Here is a 21614-nt window from a genome sequence, read left to right as displayed (position 1 = left end):
AGTATGTTGCACTGGGTGTGATATTTGGTGCACAATAGATGGTCATTAAATATTTCCCTTTTTCTCTGTTAGGCTGCTGCTGATGTAGTGAAGAAAAGGTTTAAATCCAGATGATTTCAGCCCTGAACTAGAAGGTTCTGTTTCAGTGGGCTGTGTGATCTCAGAAAATCACTTAATTTCTCCAAGGCTCAGTGTTTTCCTAGGGACACTAGAAAATTTGGACTAGCTGATTCTCAGGGTTTCTTCCAGTATTGAACTTGCCTGAAAAGTGATACATAACCACACACAAACTTCCATGGGGTGTTTGAATAAAAACTTATATCCTATAAATAAAATAGTGAAGTATGGATTGTAAGAACAATTAGATTAATTACAAAGTGGCTTAAAATTAATGTCCAGGCTGGGCACAGTGACTAACGCCTGTAATCCCAGCACTTTGGGAGGCTGAGGTGGGCAGCTCACTTGAGGCCAGGAGTTCGAGACCAGCCTGACCAACATGGTGAAACCCTGTCTCTACTAAAAATACAAAAATTAACTGGGCATGGTGCCAGGTGCCTGTAATTCCAGCTACCTGGGAGGCTGAGGCAGGAGAATCACTTGAACCTAGGAGGCGGAGGTTGCAGTGAGCCGAGATTGTACCACTGCACTCCAGCCTGGGCAACAGAGTGAGACTCCGTCTCAAAAACAAAAACAAATTAATGTTCAGTGTTGTTGGTTAGTACCAATCTACAAAACTGAAGAATTTAATCTTTTAGTCCTGTGCTGTTGATTTGGATAAAGCTATGTAGGACAGGAATATCAATATAGGAGCTTTTGTGAAGCTGGGTGTGACAATCATATGATGGATGACAGGCTCAGGATGGAAAGGTATCTTCATAGCATGGAGCAGTGGACACAAAATTGAACAAAGATATGCACACAATGATGTGATTGGGTTTGAAAAAAACCAACCGAACGAGTAAAGATGAAGAAGGAAATAGCAGGTGGAAAAGATCTAGGGTTTTAGATTAAATGTTCAACCTCAAGTGATATACATGGCCATCACTGTGTCACATAAAGAGAATATTAGAATTTCCATTTATGTTTATTTAGATAAGCAACTTTTCAGTGTGTGTGTGTGTTGAATTACATAGCGGGATGGTAGTACATGAAAAAAACAAAACGCACTTGGGGTGTCGATGTAATCTTTTTTTAACTAATAGGAGAGTGTGATCAAAAGTTTGCTAGCTGCTGGATTGGAAGTTCCGTTTGTTGAAAGGTAGCATAGTATAGTGGAAACTACAGGCTTTAGAATCAGATAGTCCTAAATATAAACTTTAACACGTAATGCTTATGTAACATAACTTAATGAGCTCGCTTTCATTGAATGTAAAATGTATGTTATAATACTTCTCTCATAGGTATGTTGGGTGGTTGCAATGGGATGATTTTACTGCTGTCTTTTGGTTAATTTCTCTGTTTTTTGTCTTTTATGTTTGATTCTTTAGGACTGGAGAAGATACCCTGTATAATTTTACTCTTTTAAATTTGTTGGGTTTTAAAAATGACCCTTAACTTTCCAATACAAAGTGTATCTTGCTGAATATTTCATGAGTGCTTGATAAGAATGTGCATTCTTTGTGTTCTGTAAATGTCAGTTAGATCCTGTTGGTCGATGTCTTATTCAATTCTTCTGTATCTTTGCTAATTTTCTATTCATTAGTTCTATCAGTTGTTGAGAATGGGATGTTTGGTCCCCCTGATGAGATTATTTTTTACAATTAATTTTTAAAAATGTACATCTGTGTCTGGCCTTGTGTGACCCAGAGTGGTCAGCGTAGTATAGAAGGAATGCAAAGAAGCTGTAGTGAGAGAATAGCCAGCTTCATACAGCAGAAAATGTTCTCATCCTATGATTTCCCATGAATTCAGCAGCAGAGTCTGTCACCATTAGCTTTCCGGGGTTTGTAGAAATACTGTCATGCCTTTGGTCTCCTTGTTATTATTGAGCAACCTTGCATACTGGAAGCTCCAGTGCCTTCTTTATACAATGAGCTGGTTTAGGTTAGTTTTCTAGTATTTAGTGACTCTTTCAGTCAGATACAGACTCATGTTTGACCCCCTCTTTTGACATGTTATCATGCAGAATTAACCTGTTTTCACATTTCGCAGTAGCACTTGTGAAAATACATGCTTTCAGTTTTTTGGCCAAGTCCTTTTCTTTTTTTTTTTTTCTTTTTTTGAGACAGAGTCTTGCTCTTGTCACCAGGCTGGAGTGCAATGGCACGACCTTGGCTCACTGCAACCTCTGCCTCCCAGGTTCGAGTGATTCTCCTGCCTCAGCCTCCCGAGTAGCTGGGATTACAGGCACCTGCCGCCACGCCCAGCTAATTTTTGTATTTTTTAGTAGAGATGGGGTTTTGCCATGTTGGCCAGGATTGTCTCCAACTCCTGACCTTGTGTTCCACCTGCCTCAGCCCTCCAAAGTCCTGGGATTACAGGTGTGAGCCACCGCGCACGGCTGGCCAAGTCCTTTTAAAATAAACCTCTTGGGGAAGATATATTCTAGTGAAAAAGAAAGGATGTTAAGTGACAAAAAATATCCTCAGGCTTTGGGTCTTAACAAAGCAGTCATTCTTGAAAAGTCACATTTTGTTTCTGTATTCCTTATTTTCTAGAGTAACCCATCAAGTTCTTTTAAATAAATGTGTCTGTTTTAAATAACAGATGGCTGGAAAGATACCCCAGCTGAGAACTGATCTTTTAGGTGTTGATTTTAGTATAAAACAGTTACATTGACTCTGATGATTGTTACATTGGGATTTATATCCTTCAGTTTTTTTGTGTTAGATTTGCTTTTTTACTGTTTATTAATGCTTTCCTTTTTTCTGCTTTCCTCCTATTAAAAATTTTTTCTTATTATTTTCCCTCTACTCATTTGGCCATTATGTATTCTGTTAGACTGAAATTTTAACACACATACTCTGATTAATTTTACAAAAGATGTATCTGGGTTTTAGCAATTTTGTGAATCAAAGAACTAGGAATTTATCATATCAAAAAACATGACCACAGGGTTCTGAAATATGGATTTATTGTTGTTCTGTGACTCTAGTCCGTTTCGTAGCTACCTGCTAATTGTGTTGTTATTAATGGTTCTGGAGAAGGATCCATCATAGAGATGTCAAGGCTGGTATAAATTTACTGAGGAACAGTTTAATCCATGCTTCAGCACCGCAGACTTACTGTTAACAGATCTGCAATTAAAGTGAAGCTGCTGCCAGTTGTTGAACTTGAGTTAGAAACTGCAATAAGCCACAGGAAAAGAAGCAAAAATAAACCTCTTTTCAGATGAAATTGAAAATATCTATTGGAATAACATGAATTAAATACTTGTCACTTCATTCGTGAACTTTTGTTCTTTTTTTCCTTTTTGTTATGGAGACAGACACTTCTCTAGTCTCCATTTCTTGGTTACTGTCACCAACAGTGGCAGTTTTCGATAAAATAATGTCAAGGGAGAAGAATACTGAAATGTAAAAATGTGGTGGTGGTAGTTATATTTAAAAAAAAAAATGTATCCTGTGGAAATAGTTTGCAGTTTTAGCTTCGCTGTATCCACCCTCCTGGCATTAATTCAGTATCCTAAATGAAGTTGCTAGCTACTAAAGGAGTAGTTGGACTGCTGTGAAGCGAAAATCTTGAATTAAAACATGGAAATTGTTTTTCTAATTTCATTTGGGTAAAAATGAATTCCCGTGAATACATGTCAGCAAATAACAAAACTTCCTTTGTTATTTCTCTTACCACAGAGACAATATCCAGAAATGTGTTGATGTGAAACAAAATCAAGGTGGTTGTCATGTGGATGTTGGATCAGGCTTCCGGAATGTTCAGCTCGTGTGTTGCTTTGCAGTTTCAGTTGCAGATGCACTCACAACTTTATACCTCTTTGCCTTAGTTTTTTGCACTTTAAAAATGAAAACTATAATGATCTTGAGCTCACATAGTTGTCAGACAGTGAAGAACTTTGAAAAAGGCAATTTTTCATTTAAGTACATTACATATTAAAAAATTAATATCAAACTTAAGAAAAATAAGTTTATTTGACAAAAAAGCAAGTGATATTGGCTCTACAAAATGTACTTCTGAACTTTCTGTATGATTATGTATTTCTATAATATATAGAAATATATGGAAATATTCTGTAATATAGAAATATATAATCATGTAGAAAATTCAGAAGTCCATTTTGGAGGGAGTCGGAATATTTTTCATCCACTTTCGTGCATAATCTTTCTTTCCTAGCCCTTCTTTTTTCCACTTTTAATTCACTCAGCTGTCCTAGAGGACAGTGACATTTTAGGGGAAATTTATTCAAACCAGAGGGAATATTTAAGAAGAGTTTCTTTGCTTGAAAAAGAAATATTTCTTTGCTTTGATATTTTAAAGAAATTAATACTTTTAAAATTACTTTTAATTTCAAAATGATATCAAACTTATATAAAAGTTCCACAGGCAGCATAAGATACTTCCATGTGTACTCTTTACCTTGATTCACCAGTATTCATCTGTTTGCTTCATTGACTTTATCATTAGTTCTGTCTCCCTTGTACACAAACTATTTTTCTCTGAACCATTTAAGAGTTCTTGTAGACTAACCCTTAACTGTTCCAATGCATACCTCCTAAGAATAAGGACATTTTCTTATATAACCATAGTACAGTGATAAGAAACAAAACTTTTTATATCCAGTCCACAATCTGAACTTAAATTTTATCAGTTGTCTCAATAATAACTTTAATAATATTTCTCTCCTCCACTGGGTCCAGGATCCATCTACATGTATTGTGTTTAATTACTGTGTCTTAAGTTTCTTTTAATCTTGAATTGTTCTTCATCCTTTTTTCTTCCGTGACCTTGATGTTTTTGATGAGTACAGGCAAATTATTCTGTAAAATGTGTCTTAACAGATTTGTCTGCTGTTTCTTCATAATAGTATTCAGGTATTTATTTGCTTATTTATTCATTAACGTTTATTATGTCCTCTTGGATTCTCATATAATGTTATAAACTATTACTATCAACATTTATTCTGATGCTCAACTTGGTACAAATCTGGCCAGTAGGAGCCCTGTCAGCGTAAAGAACGATGTCATCACTGTTCTTTACATCATACATCATCTTGTACTTTTTCTGCTGCATCCTTGGAATCAGCCAGTACTCTCAGGACCCCTGGTTCTTTTTAGCGGAGAGTGGTGTTCAGGTCTTGGTGCTAGACGTGCTTATTGCTGCCAGAATGTCATAACTTTTAGGTCTTCTTGGAGATCAAAGTGAGGGGAAAAATACACACACAAATAAATATGCCGCTGTCTGTTCATCCATCCATCCATCTAGTTGTCCGTCTATGCATGAAAAACCATGACTTTATCCTGATACCTTCAGTTTCAGTCTAGTACCACAGGGTTCATTGCAGTATTCCTCCTTTCCATATTTGTAACTCTACCACCTAAGAAACATGGCTTTATTATTCTTAATATACCTACTTATTTGCTCACTTTTAACAGAAAAATATTTAAAATTTCTACCCTATAGCACCATGAAAAAGTAACCTAATGACTAGAGTTTAGTGTTTGCTTATGGTTCTTTTTGTCTTAGGCTGAGGTTATGTAGTCAAAGTACTGCATTCAGAAATTACTTGGGTTGGTTCCTTTTTTCCTCTCTTCAATGTTACTGTGTTCTTTATTTGAAATACAGTAAGGTTCATATGTTTCTGTTGTATTCCCTTTTAGCATTCCTTCACACATGCTTGTTGATTTTATTTGGATATATGAAACAATATGGTTTCAAAAGTGAAAGACGTCCCCAGAAACATTATGACTCTAATTCTTTCAGTTTCTCTGCTCTGTTTATGCAACTCCCACCCTAGTTCCTGTAACCTGTAGGTCACTAGTATCATTAGTTTTTGGTTTATCCTTCTTGTATTTCTTTTGCAAAAACAAGCAGATTCGTGTGTTGTCTTTTCCCACTCTTTCATACACAAAGGTAACGTGTGTGTCTGTGTGTGTCTCTCTCTATATATATATTTTCTTAATAGACCTACTTATTTGCTCACTTTTAACAAAAAAAATTTAAAATTTCTACCCTATAGCACCGTGACAAATATGTATATGAAGTTTCATATATATGTAGTTTGCTTTTTTCATCAGTTCATGGAGATCATTCTTGTTCATCCTACCAGCTTACTCAGCCAGTTTTGTAAATAATCGGCATTTTGGTTGTCTCCAGCAGCTTGTGGTTCAGAAACACTGCCGTGGATAACCGAGTGCATATATATGTTTACAATGTTGGAGGTGAGCATTCTGGGTAAATTCCTGGAAATAACATTGCTAGGTCAAAAGGTAAATGTAAGTACTTTTGTTAGCTATTGTCAAATTCCCCTCCGTAAAAGCTGTACCAGTTTTCATTTGCACAAGCCAGGTTGTGAGAGGACCTATTTCTCCACGGTCTTGTCAACAGAATGTGTTGTCAAATGTTTAAATATTTGCTGATCTGAAACATGAGAAATGGTATTGCAGCATAGTTGTAATTTGCTTTTATTATGTGTTAAGTTGAAGAGTTTTCACATGATAAATACAATTTTTAGATCTTATTTTGTGAACTGTCAATGTCTTTTGGCTGTTTTTTAAGTGGTGTTTTTGATCTTTTTTCTCTTTTAAACATTCTTGGTATATATTATTAGTGTTATTGGCTTTTTAACTGTGATACACGTTGCAGCAAATATTTTTTTCTAGCTTGTCATTCGTTCTTTTTTGATTAGGATATAATTCACATACCATAACATTAATCCTTTAAAAGTGTGCAATTCAGTGATATTTAGCATATTCACAAGATTGTACACCATCATCACCATCTAATTCAAGAACATTTTCATCTTCCTAAAAAGAAACCCATGCCCCTTGGCACCTACTCTCCTCTACCCACAAATCCCATGACAATCACTATACTTTCAGTCTCTAGGGGTTTGACTACTGTTTTTTTTATGTCTAACTTCTTTCTCTTAGCATAAGGTTTTCAAGGTTCATATATATTATAGATGCATCAGTACAACATTTGTTTTTATAGCAGAATAATATTGTATGAATATAAAACATTTTTTCATCAGTTGTTGGACATTTATAATGTTTCCACTTTAAGGCTATTAAGAACGATACTGTCATGAACCCTTGTGTGCATGTTTTTGTGTGGAGAAAAGTTTTCATTTTTTTTGCATATACCTTGGTGGAACTATCAAGTCATATGGTAAATTTATGTTTAACCTTTTGAGGCACTGCCAGACTGTTTTCCAAAGCAGTTGTAGCATTTTCCAATTTTGGCAGTGCTTGAGAGTTTCCATTTCTCCACATCCCTGCCCACACTTGCTCTTATCTGTCCTTTTGACTGTAACCATCTTATTGGGTGTGAAATTGTATCTTATTGTGATTTGATTTCTGTTTCTCTTGAGACTAAGGATGTTAAGCATCTCTTCATGTGCATATTGGTCATTTGTATGTTTTATTTAGAGAAACGTCTTCTTTAAGTCTTTTGCCCATTTTAAATATTGAGTTGTTTTTATTGTTGAGTTTATATATTCTGGACACTAGACTCTTGTCAGATATATGATCTGCAAATATTTTCTCCCATTCTATGGGTTGTCTTTTCATGTTCTTGATGATGTTCTTTGAAACACAAAGTTTTGATGAGGTTCAGCTTACCAGGGTTTTTGTTTTTGCTTTGCTTCATATCTAAGAAGCCACTGCTTAAGCCATGTTTACAAAGACTAATGACTGTGTCTTCTTTTAAGAGCTTTATTGTTTTAGCTTTTACATTTAGATCTTAAATTTACTGTGAGTTAATTTTGTGTAAAGCACATGGTAGGTGTCCGGCTTCATTCTTTTGCATGTGAATATCCAGTGTCCTATCACCAGTTTTTTTTATTTTTTATTATTTATTTCATTTATTTATTTTTATTATTATTATTATACTTTAAGTTCTAGGGTACATGTGCATAACGTGCAGGTTTGTTACATATGTATACTTGTGCCATGTTGGTGTGCTGCAACCATCAACTCGTCAGCACCCATCAACTCGTCATTTACATCAGGTATAACTCCCAGTGCAATCCCTCCCCCTTCCCCCCTCCCCATGATAGGCCCCGGTGTGTGATGTTCCCTTCCTGAGTCCAAGTGATCTCATTGTTCAGTTCCCACCTATGAGTGAGAACATGCGGTGTTTGGTTTTCTGTTCTTGTGATAGTTTGCTAAGAATGATGGTTTCCAGCTGCATCCATGTCCCTACAAAGGACACAAACTCATCGTTTTTTATGGCTGCATAGTATTCCATGGTGTATATGTGCCACATTTTCTTAATCCAGTCTGTCACTGATGGACATTTGGGTTGATTCCAGGTCTTTGCTATTGTGAATAGTGCCGCAATAAACATACGTGTGCATGTGTCTTTATAGCAGCATGATTTATAATCCTTTGGGTATATACCCAGTAATGGGATGGCTGGGTCATATGGTACATCTAGTTCTAGATCCTTGAGGAATTGCCATACTGTTTTCCATAATGGTTGAACTAGTTTACAATCCCACTAACAGTGTAAAAGTGTTCCTATTTCTCCACATCCTCTCTAGCACCTGTTGTTTCCTGACTTTTTAATGATTGCCATTCTAACTGGTATGAGATGGTATCTCATTGTGGTTTTGATTTGCATTTCTCTGATGGCGAGTGATGATGAGCATTTTTTCATGTGTCTGTTGGCTGTATGAATGTCTTCTTTTGAGAAATGTCTGTTCATATCCTTTGCCCACTTTTTGATGGGGTTGTTTGTTTTTTTCTTGTAAATTTGTTTGAGTTCTTTGTAGCTTCTGGATATTAGCCCTTTGTCAGATGAGTAGATTGCAAAAATGTTCTCCCATTCTGTAGGTTGCCTGTTCACTCTGATGGTAGTTTCTTTTGCTGTGCAGAAGCTCTTTAGTTGAATGAGATCCCATTTGTCAATTTTGGCTTTTGCTGCCGTTGCTTTTGGTGTTTTAGACATGAAGTCTTTGCCCATGCCTATGTCCTGAATGGTACTACCTAGGTTTTCTTCTAGGGTTTTTATGGTATTAGGTCTAACATTTAAGTCTCTAATCCATCTTGAATTAATTTTCATATAAGGAGTAAGGAAAGGATCCAGTTTCAGCTTTCTACTTATGGCTAGCCAATTTTCCCAGCACCATTTATTAAATAGGGAATCCTTTCCCCATTTCTTGTTTTTTTCAGGTTTGTCAAAGATCAGATGGCTGTAGATGTGTGGTATTATTTCTGCGGGCTCTGTTCTGTTCCATTGGTCTATATCTCTGTTTTGGTACCAGTACCATGCAGTTTTGGTTACTGTAGCCTTGTAGTATAGTTTGAAGTCAGGTAGCGTGATGCCTCCAGCTTTGTTCTTTTGACTTAGGATTGTCTTGGAGATGCGGGCTCTTTTTTGGTTCCATATGAACTATAAAGCAGTTTTTTCCAATTCTGTGAAGAAACTCATTGGTAGCTTGATGGGGATGGCATTGAATCTATAAATAACCTTGGGCAGTATGACCATTTTCACAATATTGATTCTTCCTATCCATGAGCATGGTATGTTCTTCCATTTGTTTGTGTCCTCTTTTATTTCACTGAGCAGTGGTTTGTAGTTTTCCTTAAAGAGGTCCTTTACATCCCTTGTAAGTTGGATTGCTAGGTATTTTATTCTCTTTGAAGCAATTGTGAATGGAAGTTCATTCTGTTCTTTCCTCATTGAATGTTCTTGGCATCCTTGTCTGTCAACAATCAGATACCCATAAATTTGTGGATTTGTCATTTGTCTTTTGAGATTGCTTATGATTTTTTTTGGCCATGCTCAAGTTCGAATATTCATGTAGCTGAATTTATCAACATTTTGCTTATCTTAATTTTGAGTCAAAGAAAGTTTTTTCCTACACTTAAGTTATGGAGGAATTCACCCATGTTTTCCCCTTGTAATTGTGTCATTTTCAAAATGGCTGTTCTTTTGTCTCAGAACCGTTTATTTTATTTTATTACTTTAGAAGCAGGGTCTCATTTTGTTGCCTAGGCTGGAGTGCAGTGGCACAATCATAGCTCACTGCAACCTCAAAGTCCTGGACTCCAGTGATCCTCCTGCCTCAGCCTCCTGAGTAGCCAGGACTACAGGGGTGTCACCATGCCCAAGTCGTTTTTAAAATTTTTAATAGAGATGAGGTTTTGCTATGTTGCCTAGGCTGGTCTCAAGCTCTTGGGCTCAAGCAGTACCCCTGCCTTGGCATCCCAAAGTGCTGGGATTACACAGGTGAGTCGCCATGCCTGGCCAGAATCATTATTAAAAGTCTGTTTTGCTCAGTGATTTCAGGTGCCACCTGTTGCAGATACTAAATTTGCATATGTATATGAGTCTATTTTTGGACTTTCAAGTCTGTTTCTCTGTTTATGTAATACCATGATTTTTTTAATTAAAAATTTTATTGTGTGTTAGTTTTAGATTCATATACAGTTGTAAGAAATAATATGGAGATTTTCTGTAACCTGTATCCAGTTTTCCCCTGTGGTAACATCTTGAAAAACTGTAGTGTGATATCAAAACCAGGATATTGACATTAATAACAGTCTACAGGTTTTTTGCAGTTTACTTGAACTTATTTGTGTATATATGTGTGTATTTACTTCTGTGCCATTCTGTCACATATATAGGTTCAAGTGTTCACCACCACAGTCAAAATATAGAGCAGTTTCATCACTGCAGGGATCACTTACGTTGCTTTTATAACCAAACCCACTTCCTCTTTCATCTTCTCTAGCCTCTGGCAACCACAGAAATATTCTCCATTTCTGTAATTTTGTCATTTTAGGCATTAGAAAAGCAGAATTATACAGTATATAATCCTTAGGGATTGGCTTAAAAATTCTTTTCTCAGTGCAGTTTCTTGGAGATTTACTCAAATTGTTGCATGTTTATTGTTGAGTAGTAGTGTACAGTATGGATGGACCAGTTTGTATAATTGTTTAGTTTTGAAGGACGCTGGGGTTGGTTCTGGGTTTGTACTCATAAATAAAGCTACTGTGATCACAGGTTTTTGTGTGAACATAAGTCTTCCACATTCCTCTGAGATAAATGCTTATGAGGGTGATTGTATTGAAGTGGCCTTGTTTTTCTGGAGTGACACTCAGAATTCTTGGTCTCATAGCCAAGGAAATCAAGGACATGGATACACCAAGGGTAAAGTTTAGAGCAGAAATTTAATAGGAGAAAGAAAAAGAACAGCTTTTTGCTACAGAGAGGGGTCCCAGAAAAAGGGTTGCCATCCTGCAGTGAAATGCAGGAATTTATACAGATGAGCTAGTAGGGAGGCGATATCTGGACACAGGGTGAGAAAAACCAGTTAGGACCAGGCGTGGCATCTGCATAGGGTGCAAATCTCTGGAAGCCCCTACCCCAATCTTTTATCATATAGGCAGGCCCTCAGCCTGAGCTACTCCGTATTGCTTATTTCTTTCTTACTGTGCATGTGCTCAAAAAGGGGAGGTGGAACCCCCATGGTGGACATGCCTGGCTCCAGCTAGCCCTTTCTGTCCGTGCAACTGCTGGCATCCTCCAGTGCAAGCTTCCAGGTTCCTTATCTATGTTTGCAGCCTGATATTCCAGGCTACTCTTTGTTAGAAAATAAGCAATTTCTTGGGCTGCTTTTTGTTAGAAGGGAAGTTCTGCCAAGGATGCTTTGCCCTCACTATCTGCCTAGTTTTTTCTACTTCCTGTATCATGACTATGGCATGTTTAGTTACGTAAGAGACTGTGAAACTGTTTTAATTATAGGGGCTTTTCAGTATGTTTTAATATCTGGTGGGGCCAATAGCCCCTAACAGCTTTTCTTTTCAAGTATTTTCCGAGCTTTTACACACAACAGTTGTATTATGCCAATGATATGTTTTTGTCTAAATGATCCTGCTCATACGATTGCAGATGGACCAAGTAGCATTTCCTTTGTTTTCCCAACTTCAGCTCTTGACTATCTTTAGTCCAACTTGGCTGGCAAATTGTCATTTTAGTATGTCACATTTGCTTGCACCTTTTCTGAATTTCTCTATTCTTTTTAAGAAACTAAAATTATGACATTTTTATTCCTCTTCATATTCATTTCTTATCTACTTGAAATAATGGGACTTACATATACATCAGTAATTCTCAAACATTAGTGGGTAACAGATTCACCTGGAAGGCTTATTAAAACACAGATTGCTAGGCCTCAGCCCCAGAGACTCTAATTCAGTAGGTATGGGGTGAGGCCTGACTATTTGCATTTCTGCAGCACCAGGTGATGCTGAGGCTGCTGGCCTGGGGACCACATTTTGAAGACTACTAGTCTATGTTAGTGTAATGGCTTATGGAGTGGCTCTGGTAAGATTGCTGGGTCTTACGATTGACACTATATTTGAATGATTGTGTAGGGCACATGTCATTAGGTCTGTACTGCTAAAGAAACAAGATACATGATGCTGGTATCTAATAGACTTTTAAATCTTAGTCCTGAAAGGAGATAGAAAAGTTCATCTTTTAAGTCATTCATTTATTGAATCTTTCATTTATTCATCAGATTTCTTCGCTTCCAACTACATTTGCTAGGCAGTGAAATGGATTTTGTTTTACACAGTGGGGAATTTTTTTAAGAAAAGTTAAATATATCTTCTAAAATTCTATATTTAAGAAGTAAAAAGTTACTAGAGATTAGGAAGGGTAGTGTGTCGCAGGGTGAGGGGAACGTCATGAGACGACAGCACAACAAGGTGACTGTAGTCAATAATAATTTAATTGTACATTTAAAAATAAAGAATATAATTAGATTGATTGTATCACGAAGGATAAATGCTTGAGTGGATGGATATTCTATTTTCCATGATGTGATTATTACTCATTGCATGCCAGTATCAAAACATCTCATGTACCCCATACATATGTACATCTACTATGTACCCACAAAATTAAAAAAAATTATAAAAGCAAAAAAGCAAAAAAGAAAAAGAAAAGCCCTTGACTTTCAGAAGCCTCTGAATAACCTTTGCAGTATTGTGCCTCTATTCTACACATAATTAACTGTGTTGAAACTGAGAATTAAAGCTGAAATGTAATTTTACAAACTTGGTAATGGCCTTTATAACTGATAATGACATTTTGGTTGCCTTGAGACAACAACCAAGGACTTGATTTCCTTGAGATAAGGACTTTGGTTGAATCAGTATTTCTTTAAGTATTTATCTTGTCTCATAATAATTGTGTTACCTCAACAAAGGTTGTACTCATACTTTGACAAATGAAACTATACCAGTAAATTAATTATATTTAAGAGTAGGATTGACTAGCAGTTACCCACAGACTAATATCAGAGCCCAGTGTGTTCCATGAAACTGAATTGGAAACTGACCTCTGGAACTCGATGTTTTGTTTTGACCTAAATCTACTCTGCAGTGTGAGGTAAATACAATTGCTTAAAGATTCTTAAGCAATTGATGTTGAATTTGCTTATTTAGTATTTGATTAAAATGGTACATACAGATATGTGTGTAGTGTGGTTTGGCAATAGTTAAAATTGGGAGCAGAGAAGGAAAATTTTAGAAATCTTGGTTTCCAAGCAACCAAACACACAATATCAGATCCGTGTACCACTTGCTTAATGTTAAGATGCCCTAAATGTAAATAATTGATTGAGCAGAGACTGAAACAACCATTATAGTCAGCTGAATTCCACGCTCCTTGACCTGAGCTCATTATGTTCAGGTTGGAGAATAGGGTGGCTGAATTCTCTTAGAAAAAGAGCCCAGATAATTTCTGGCATGCACATAGATCTCGAAAATTAGCTGGACTTAAGTAAGCAATTGGTTTTCACGCTTTAGTTTAGTGAATGTGGGGATCCTGATCTGTAATCCTTCAGGAGGCAAATGAGCTGCAGCAGAGCCATGGTCTCTCCCCCGCCTTTTCTGGGAGCCACACGCCCCCTCCACCCAATACAGAGGACCTAAGGAGTGATTGATTTTATAAAAGATACAGAGTAACACACTCTATATATTCATCAAGCCCTGTAAGTAACTTTCACTTCTAGACCTCTCTGATACAAATATATCTCTTTTCACTGGGTGATTTCATCCATGTTGGTGGTTTTAACTCTTGTGCTTATATGGATGACTTCCAAATGTATACCTCTGCCTCATTCTCTTTCAGAATTAGATTTTCATATTGTAACATATGCTGGACAGTCATTCATAGGTCCAACTCAAAATGTCTAAAATGAATTAATCTCTTAGCTGTCTTCTGCTCCAGAGAAGACTACTCTACCTGCCCTGCTCTGTCCTGTCTTGGGTTGTATTTGGCAGTATCACTGGGCTCTTTCATTTCTTGCCCTGTTATCCTTACATGTGGCTGTTTCCCATGGTCTGTCAATTTTGCCTCAATAGTCCTCCCCAATAAATCTTCCCTCTCTTTTACTGTTAGAGCCTCTCACCTTGACTTTTTTTTTTTTTTTTCCGAGACACTCTCACTTTGTCACCCAGGCTGGAATGCGATGTCTCTTTTAATTCTTTTGCTTTCAAGACTTTGCTCTGGCTCACCCATCTGCTGTCATCCCAGATTATGTCAGTTGACTTTATCCTAAGGTCTCCATAGGGCGTCCTGTGTCTATCTCTGTGGTACATCCTTGCCCACTTTATTGAGCTCATCTTTAAGCTCCTTGAATGGAGGGTCTGTGTTTTATTTCTCTGTTTCCCTCTTTCCTTGTGTGGCTCTTGAAATCATTATTAATTGATCTATGCCTTATGGAGGCATGCAGAATAAACTCCATAATTGTGGCAAGAAATGTCTTTGCTTTTTCTTTTTAATGCCAATGAGAGTTAGTAACATGTTCTTTGTATTTATCCTGGGTATCCATTGCTGCATACCAGATCACCCCAAAACTAAGCAGCTTAAAACAATAAACATTTTGTGTGTATGTGTATGATTATTTTTTTAAGATGGAGTCTCTCTCTGTTGCCCAGGCTGGAGTGCAGTGGGGTGATCTTGGATCACTGAAACCTCTGCCTCCCGGGTTCAAGCAGTTCTTTTGCCTGAGCCTCCTTAGTAGCTGGGACTACAGGTGTGGCCGCCATGCCTGGCTAATTTTTGTATTTTTCGTAGGGACACGGTTTCACCGTATTGCCCAGGCTGTCTCGAATTCCTGACCTCAAGCAATCTGCCCACCTTGGCCTCCCAAAGTGCTCAGATTACAGGTGTGAGCCTGCCCAAAACAAAGAACATTTCATTTGTTCACAATTTTGTTGGAAAATCATGGACTCATGATTGAGTTTGGCTCAGCTGGGTGTTTCTTCTTTTTGTCTTGTTAGGGGTCACTCATGGGTCTTCATTCATCTGGTCGCCCAACTGAAGGTAGAAATTCTAGAATGATCTTACATCTCTGGCAATTTGTTGCTGGCTGTCAGCTCTGCCTCCCTCTCTCATGCCTAAAGGGACTGGCCAGGGTTTCTTTCCATGGCAGTCTCGGAGCAGCAAGAGACTAAGGGTGAAAGTTGCAAGGCCTTTAGAGGTCTAGGCCCAGAAAGTGTACAGTGGCAGTTCAGTAACATTCTCTTGGCCAGTGCAAGTCACCAGACCAGCTCAGATTCAAGGGGTGGGGAATAGACTTCATGTAGATGGTAGGAGCCACCAAGTCACATTGCCAAGGAGTGTGCATACAGGGATGGGAGGAATGTGATTGTTTGTTGTGTCAGCACATATACCTTGCTAGAACTGAATTGATGTCTCTACTTTTTGAGCATTTTTTGTACATTGTTGTGTTATTTCTCTGTGGTAGTCATCTCACATGCTTTAAACTTTGTATGTCTTATTTCCTTCCTTAGTAGGTCACATTGGGAGCTCATCTTCCTCTTACACTTAGGAGACAATGCAATAAACATTTATATGTCTCATAACACATACCAGATTTTTTAAATTTGGCAGGCTTTAAATAAGGACTTAAGGGGTGAATTATCTTTTTAAATAAGTAGTTCAAGTATATAGAAAAGTAAAAGACAGGCATTTACCTAATACTCTGAACATCTTGAGATAAAGTAGTGCTGTGAACTGATAGCTAAAATAACATTACCAAATTTAGTTGGGTCATAATTTGGGGCTTGCCTTTAAAGCTAAAGAAATTCCTTTATATATGAATATTACAGGCATTTGTGTAATATCAGTATATTTCTGAAAAGAATACACTGATTACAGAACTCTTTAAGTTGTACAGAGGCTATTTTTCCCTAGAACTTCAAAATTCTTTGCTCCACAAGAGAGAGAAGAGTAAAGAAGGTGCCTTAAGGATGTAGACATGCTGTATCTAGCACTGTTATTTGTTGTCAATAATATACTGATAAAAATGCTAATGCCAGGTCGGGCGCATTGGCTTATGACTGTAATCCCAGCACTTTGGGAGGCCGAGGCAGACAGATCACGAAGTCAGGAGATTGAAACCATCCTGGCTCACATGGTGAAACCCCGTCTCTACTAAAAAACACAAAAAATAGCTGGGTATGGTGGCGGACACCTGTAATCCCAGCTACCGGGGAGGCTGAGGCAGGAGAATCACTTGAACCTGGGAGGCGGAGGAGGTTGCAGTTGGCCGAGATCACACCACTGCACTCCAGTCTGGGCTGACAACAGCGAGACTCCGTCTCAAAAACAAGAAAAAAAAAGCTGATGCCTTTCTTGCATATTGGGTTTGTTCCATGGATGACTTTTTCCTAGAGTTCTTAGAAGCTATGTGTAACCAAAGGGGGCTGGAGAGTGAGAGAAAGCAAAAGATTTGACTAGAATAATGGAGAGAAATACATTCTGGTTTAGGGGCTATGGGTAGACCTAAGTTTTTGCACTGCGTTGTATCTAAAAAACATAAATCCTTGCTGTTAATCTTAATTTCTAATCTTAGTCTTTAGTGTCTCTTCTTTTCTCGTTTTCCTTCCCTTCTTCTCAACTTTGCCATAAAAAATATTGACGCATGTAGAATGGGAAGAATTATTTTTGCCCAAACTGTAAAAAGTGTATCACAGGCTGGGTGCGGTGGCTCACGCCTGTAATCCCAGCACTTTGGGAGGCCAATGTGGGTGGATCATTTGAGGTCAGGAGTTTGAGACCATCCAGGCCAACATGGTGAAACCCCATCTCTACTAAAAATACTAAAATTAGCTGGACATGGTGGCGGGCACCTGTAATCCCAGCTACTCCAGAGTCTGAGGCAGGAGAATCACTTGAACCCAGGAGGTGGAGGTTGCAGTGAGCCAATATTGCGCCACTACACTCCAGCCTGGGTGACAGAGCAAGACTCTGTCTCAAAAAAAAAAAAAAAAGAGTATATCACAAATATTGTTACATATTCTTCCTTAATGCATACTTATACATCCCTAAAAGTGGCATTTTACTACATAGCCTCAATACAGTTTTCACAACTCAATTTTGCCCTCTTAAAACAAGGTTGCTGGTACCATCTTCACTGATGAAAGGCTTGTGGCTAAGAAGGTCTGAGACATAACAGATGCTTCTCCATCTTGCTTTCCCATCTTTCTCTAGTTAGTTTATTTTTGTCCTTTTAATCTTTTTATATTATTTTTCTCTTCTCCGTAATTCTGCCTTCTGCCCTCTTATAGAGATGTCCGCTCTCTGTGCCAAATATGCCTTAAATTCCTTCATCTTGGCTCCCCTTGGGAGAGAATAAGGGAAGACACTGCAGTACTAGGTCTGCTCAGAGGAGATCCCGGCCTGCCCTCATGGGATCATTTGGTAATATCTTCCTCCATCACGCCTGCAGTCACGCCTGTGGACTTCGAGGCTGAGCAGGATCTTCTGTCCTGAGAGAACTCACGTTCATATTCTGACTTGGTCTCTGTGAAGATTTTAAAAACATTTTTGTTTTCTGAGAAGATACAGCTGTACCCATTTATACACACATGGAAGTCTGTTCATTATTTTCTCCTTTTTATTCATTCTCATGTTCACATTAACTGTATAACCTTGTTTTTGGCCTATCTTTGACCTTTTTTTACATACTACATAGATTGGACAATTTTCCTGGTGATAAGGTACTCTGACATTGTGAAGGGGTGGCTCAATATTAATTTTAGAGTGGATGCTTTGAAATACTATCAATGAGAAGATTTTAGCATTTTATAGCCTTCAAGCTCTTATTTTGGGGGTCTGCAACATTCCCTTTATGTGTTAAATGAATGAATGATTATTTTACACAAGTCACACCAAATCTTTTAACTACCCATGCTTATGGAAGCTTTCAAGGAATCAAAAAGGGGCTGTATTAAAATGGGGAAAAATAGGAAGAAGCTTAGAAATAATTTTTAGGAAATATATTACCTTTAAATATAGAACTAAGGAGGAAGAGGTAAGTGGCAAGACAACAACAACAACAACAAAAGACAGTCTATTCAGTATGTGGATTGGAAGCCTGTACTGTAGTGAGCAGTACTTTACAATATTACCAATTAATGCTTGCCTTTTTCTGTTCTCTTTTTCTTTGTCATCATTGTATTTTCCTTTGTCTCTTGATTTATCTGCAAAAATACAGGCACATTTCTAAATCTGTGTTAGGGTTTCCTGTAGCATGGTCATATGTCACCAGTGAGTCCACTGACTCTGAATTAAGAAAACATAGGCTTAATATGCAGAACACTGAAACGGGACTCCTTCTTTACACCTTATACAAAAATTAACTCAACATGGGTTAAAGACTGAAATGTAAAACCCCAAATCATAAAAACCCTAGAAGAAAACCTAGGCAATACCATTCAGGACATAGGCATGGGAAAAGACTTCATGACTAAAACACCAAAAGCAATTGCAACAAAAGTCAAAATTGACAAATGGGATCTAATTAAACTAAAGAGCTTTTGCACAGCAAAAGAAACTATCATCAGAGTGAAAAGGCAACCTACAGAATGGGAGAAAATTTTTGTAATCTACCCATCTGACAAAGGTATAATATGCAGAATTTATAAGGAATTTAAACAAATTTATAAGAAAAAAAAACCTATCAAAAAGTAGACGAAGGATATATGAACAGACACTTCAACAAACATACGAAGAAAAGCTCAACGTCACTGATCATTAGAGAAATGCAAATCACAACCACAGTGAGATACCATGTCATGCCAGTCAGAATGGCGATTATTAAAATGTCAAAAAACAATAGATGTAAGACTGTGGATAAATAGGAACGCTTTTACACTGTCGGTGGGAATGTAAATTAGTTCAATCATTGTGGAAGACAGTATGGCGATTCCTCAAGGATCTACAACCAGAACTACCATTTGACCCAGCAATCCCATTATTGGGTATACACACAAAGGATTATAAATCATTCTACCCTAAAAACATATGCATGCATATGTTTATTGCAGTATTATTTACAGTAGCAAAGTCATGGAACCAACCAAAATGCTTATCAGTGATAGACCAGATAAAGAAAATGTGGTACATATACACCATGGAATACTATGCAACTATAAAAAGGAATGAGATCAGGTCCTTTGTGGGGACATGGATGAAGCCAGAAGCCATCCTCAGGAAGCTAACACAGGAACAGAAAATCAAACACCGCATGTTCTTATAAGTGCGAGTTGAACATTGAGAACACTTGGACACAGGGAGGGTAACAACACACACTAGGGCCTGTTGTGGAGGGAGGCGAGGGGAGGGAACTTAGAGGATGTGTCAATAGGTGGAGTAAACCACCATGGCACATGTATACCTGTGTAACAAACCTGTACATTCTGCATATGTATCCTGGAACTTAAAGCAAAATTTAAAAAAAAAAAAAAAAAAAAAAGGAAAACATAGGCTTAAATAGGGCACCAGATCTATTCCTCCTTTGGAAAACCCATTAAGTTTGGATAAATTCTAAGAGGTATTTTTTTAACTAGCATCCTAAGCACTTCCTAAGCACATTCTCATAGTTTGCAAGTTAGCATGATGTTTGTGTATTTATGTGTTTTAAACTCCAGCAACTTTTGTATTATTGAAACCAAAACTGACAAGAAACTTCCTATGAACAGTCTTCTGCTGGGGTGTAGAAAGCTGATAAAGTGTTGCCTCCATGCTTACAATAGTAAAAAATCCAGATAATATGCAAAAGACAACTTTTGGTCTCATCAGAGAATTTTGGTCATGGAGCAACTAGCTAGCCTGAAATCTGAGGAAAGGGTATGAATTTCCGAGTAGACAGGACAAGACATTTGCTTAACTGGGGTAAATGCTGATGCTGATGTCATATAAGCTAGTAAGAAAAAAACTCAGTTACGTTTTAAGTACTAAAAGCTGAATGTATGTCAGCATGGGAACTGCAGCTGCAAGGAGTATTCAGTCACATGCAAGCACTTCTCCACAGACCTCACCTTGTGCTCGTGGGGAAGACTAGGGGCAAGGCAAGTGATAGAAGAATGCCATTCTTACAGGGCAGGCCTTGGGGGAGGCAAACAGCAATCAGCGCAAGAAAGGCATGGAGCCCTCTGGATCCTTCTTCCCTAATCCTTTCTCTCTTATGGAACAAAAGCTCCTGGGGGAAGGGCAGCAAACTCTAGGCTCAGGGGAAAGGTGAAGACCTATTTCAGCTAGGGAAAAGGAACAGGAAAATTGCTCCACATTTGGAGGAGGGTCAAATAAATATTATCCACTGGGACTACTCGAGATCTCCTAACATTGTGGGAAGAGGTAGATGACTTGGAACGTCCTACTCCTATACCCAGGCAAACAGATCCTGCCTAATACTGAGGTTGAACCAGAACAAGAGAGTACTTTCTCTCTACACACACCAGGATGCTAAGCTCAGAGTAAGAAATACTGATGGTGTACTGCTAGGGGAGCGGGAGAACATGGGGAGAGACACTTCCTAAGGTACAGGCACAAAGGGAAGACCTAAAGCTGAAGGTGAAGCAGACATTGAGAAAAACACTGTAGCAAACCAGCCCCACCTGAAGAACAAAGTAATGCTGAAGACACCTGAAACCTGGGTTGTGCAGAGGATAATAAGCCTAAATTCAGGTCTCAACTCCTGAATCCTGACTAAATTGAATCAACTCCTCACACTTAAGACTAGCAGGATGCGAGACATGTTCATTTCCAGGAGTAAATACTACATAGCTCCGTCTCTATAGTTTGGCCCAAGATGGCTGGCCTTTAACCAAAAATTACTGAGATGCACAAAAAGTGAGGTAAAGCAGCACACATAAAAGAAACAAACCAATCAATAGAACCAGACTCAGATATGAACCAGATGTTAGAACTATCAGAGAATTTTTAATAACTAAGATCAATATATTGAGAGTTCTAGTGGGAAAAGTGGGTAATATGCATGTACAGATGGGGAATTTTAGTAGAAAAGGTGAGATTACAAAAAAGAATAAAATGAAAATGCTAAAATGAAAAACTTAGTAACAGATGAAAGATGCTTTTGATGCCTCATTGGTAGAATTGATGCAGTTGAAGAAATAATCAGTGTATTTGAAGATTGGTCAGAAGAGATTTCTGGGAAATCTGAAACACAAAGA

At 37.8% G+C, this 21614-nt stretch overlaps 1 protein-coding gene and 1 long non-coding RNA gene across 3 annotated transcripts in view; both read left to right on the top strand.

Moving 5' to 3' along the window:
• Positions 1–21608, top strand: part of LOC126937860 (uncharacterized) — a 76320-nt gene extending 54712 nt beyond the window's left edge. Inside the window, exon 2 of the long non-coding RNA XR_007719880.1 lies at positions 9709–21608. This is a non-coding gene — a long non-coding RNA (uncharacterized LOC126937860). The remainder of the gene's footprint in view (positions 1–9708) is intronic.
• The window catches only part of SH3GL2 (SH3 domain containing GRB2 like 2, endophilin A1), a 796347-nt gene that overhangs the window by 654093 nt on the left and 120640 nt on the right, over positions 1–21614 (top strand). The window lies entirely within an intron of this gene.

This window comes from Macaca thibetana, chromosome 15 (assembly GCF_024542745.1).
Source record: "Macaca thibetana thibetana isolate TM-01 chromosome 15, ASM2454274v1, whole genome shotgun sequence".
NCBI classification, from domain to species: domain Eukaryota; kingdom Metazoa; phylum Chordata; class Mammalia; order Primates; family Cercopithecidae; genus Macaca; species Macaca thibetana.
Note: the sequence above shows the minus strand (reverse complement) of the source record. Positions and strands in the feature narration are given on the sequence as shown.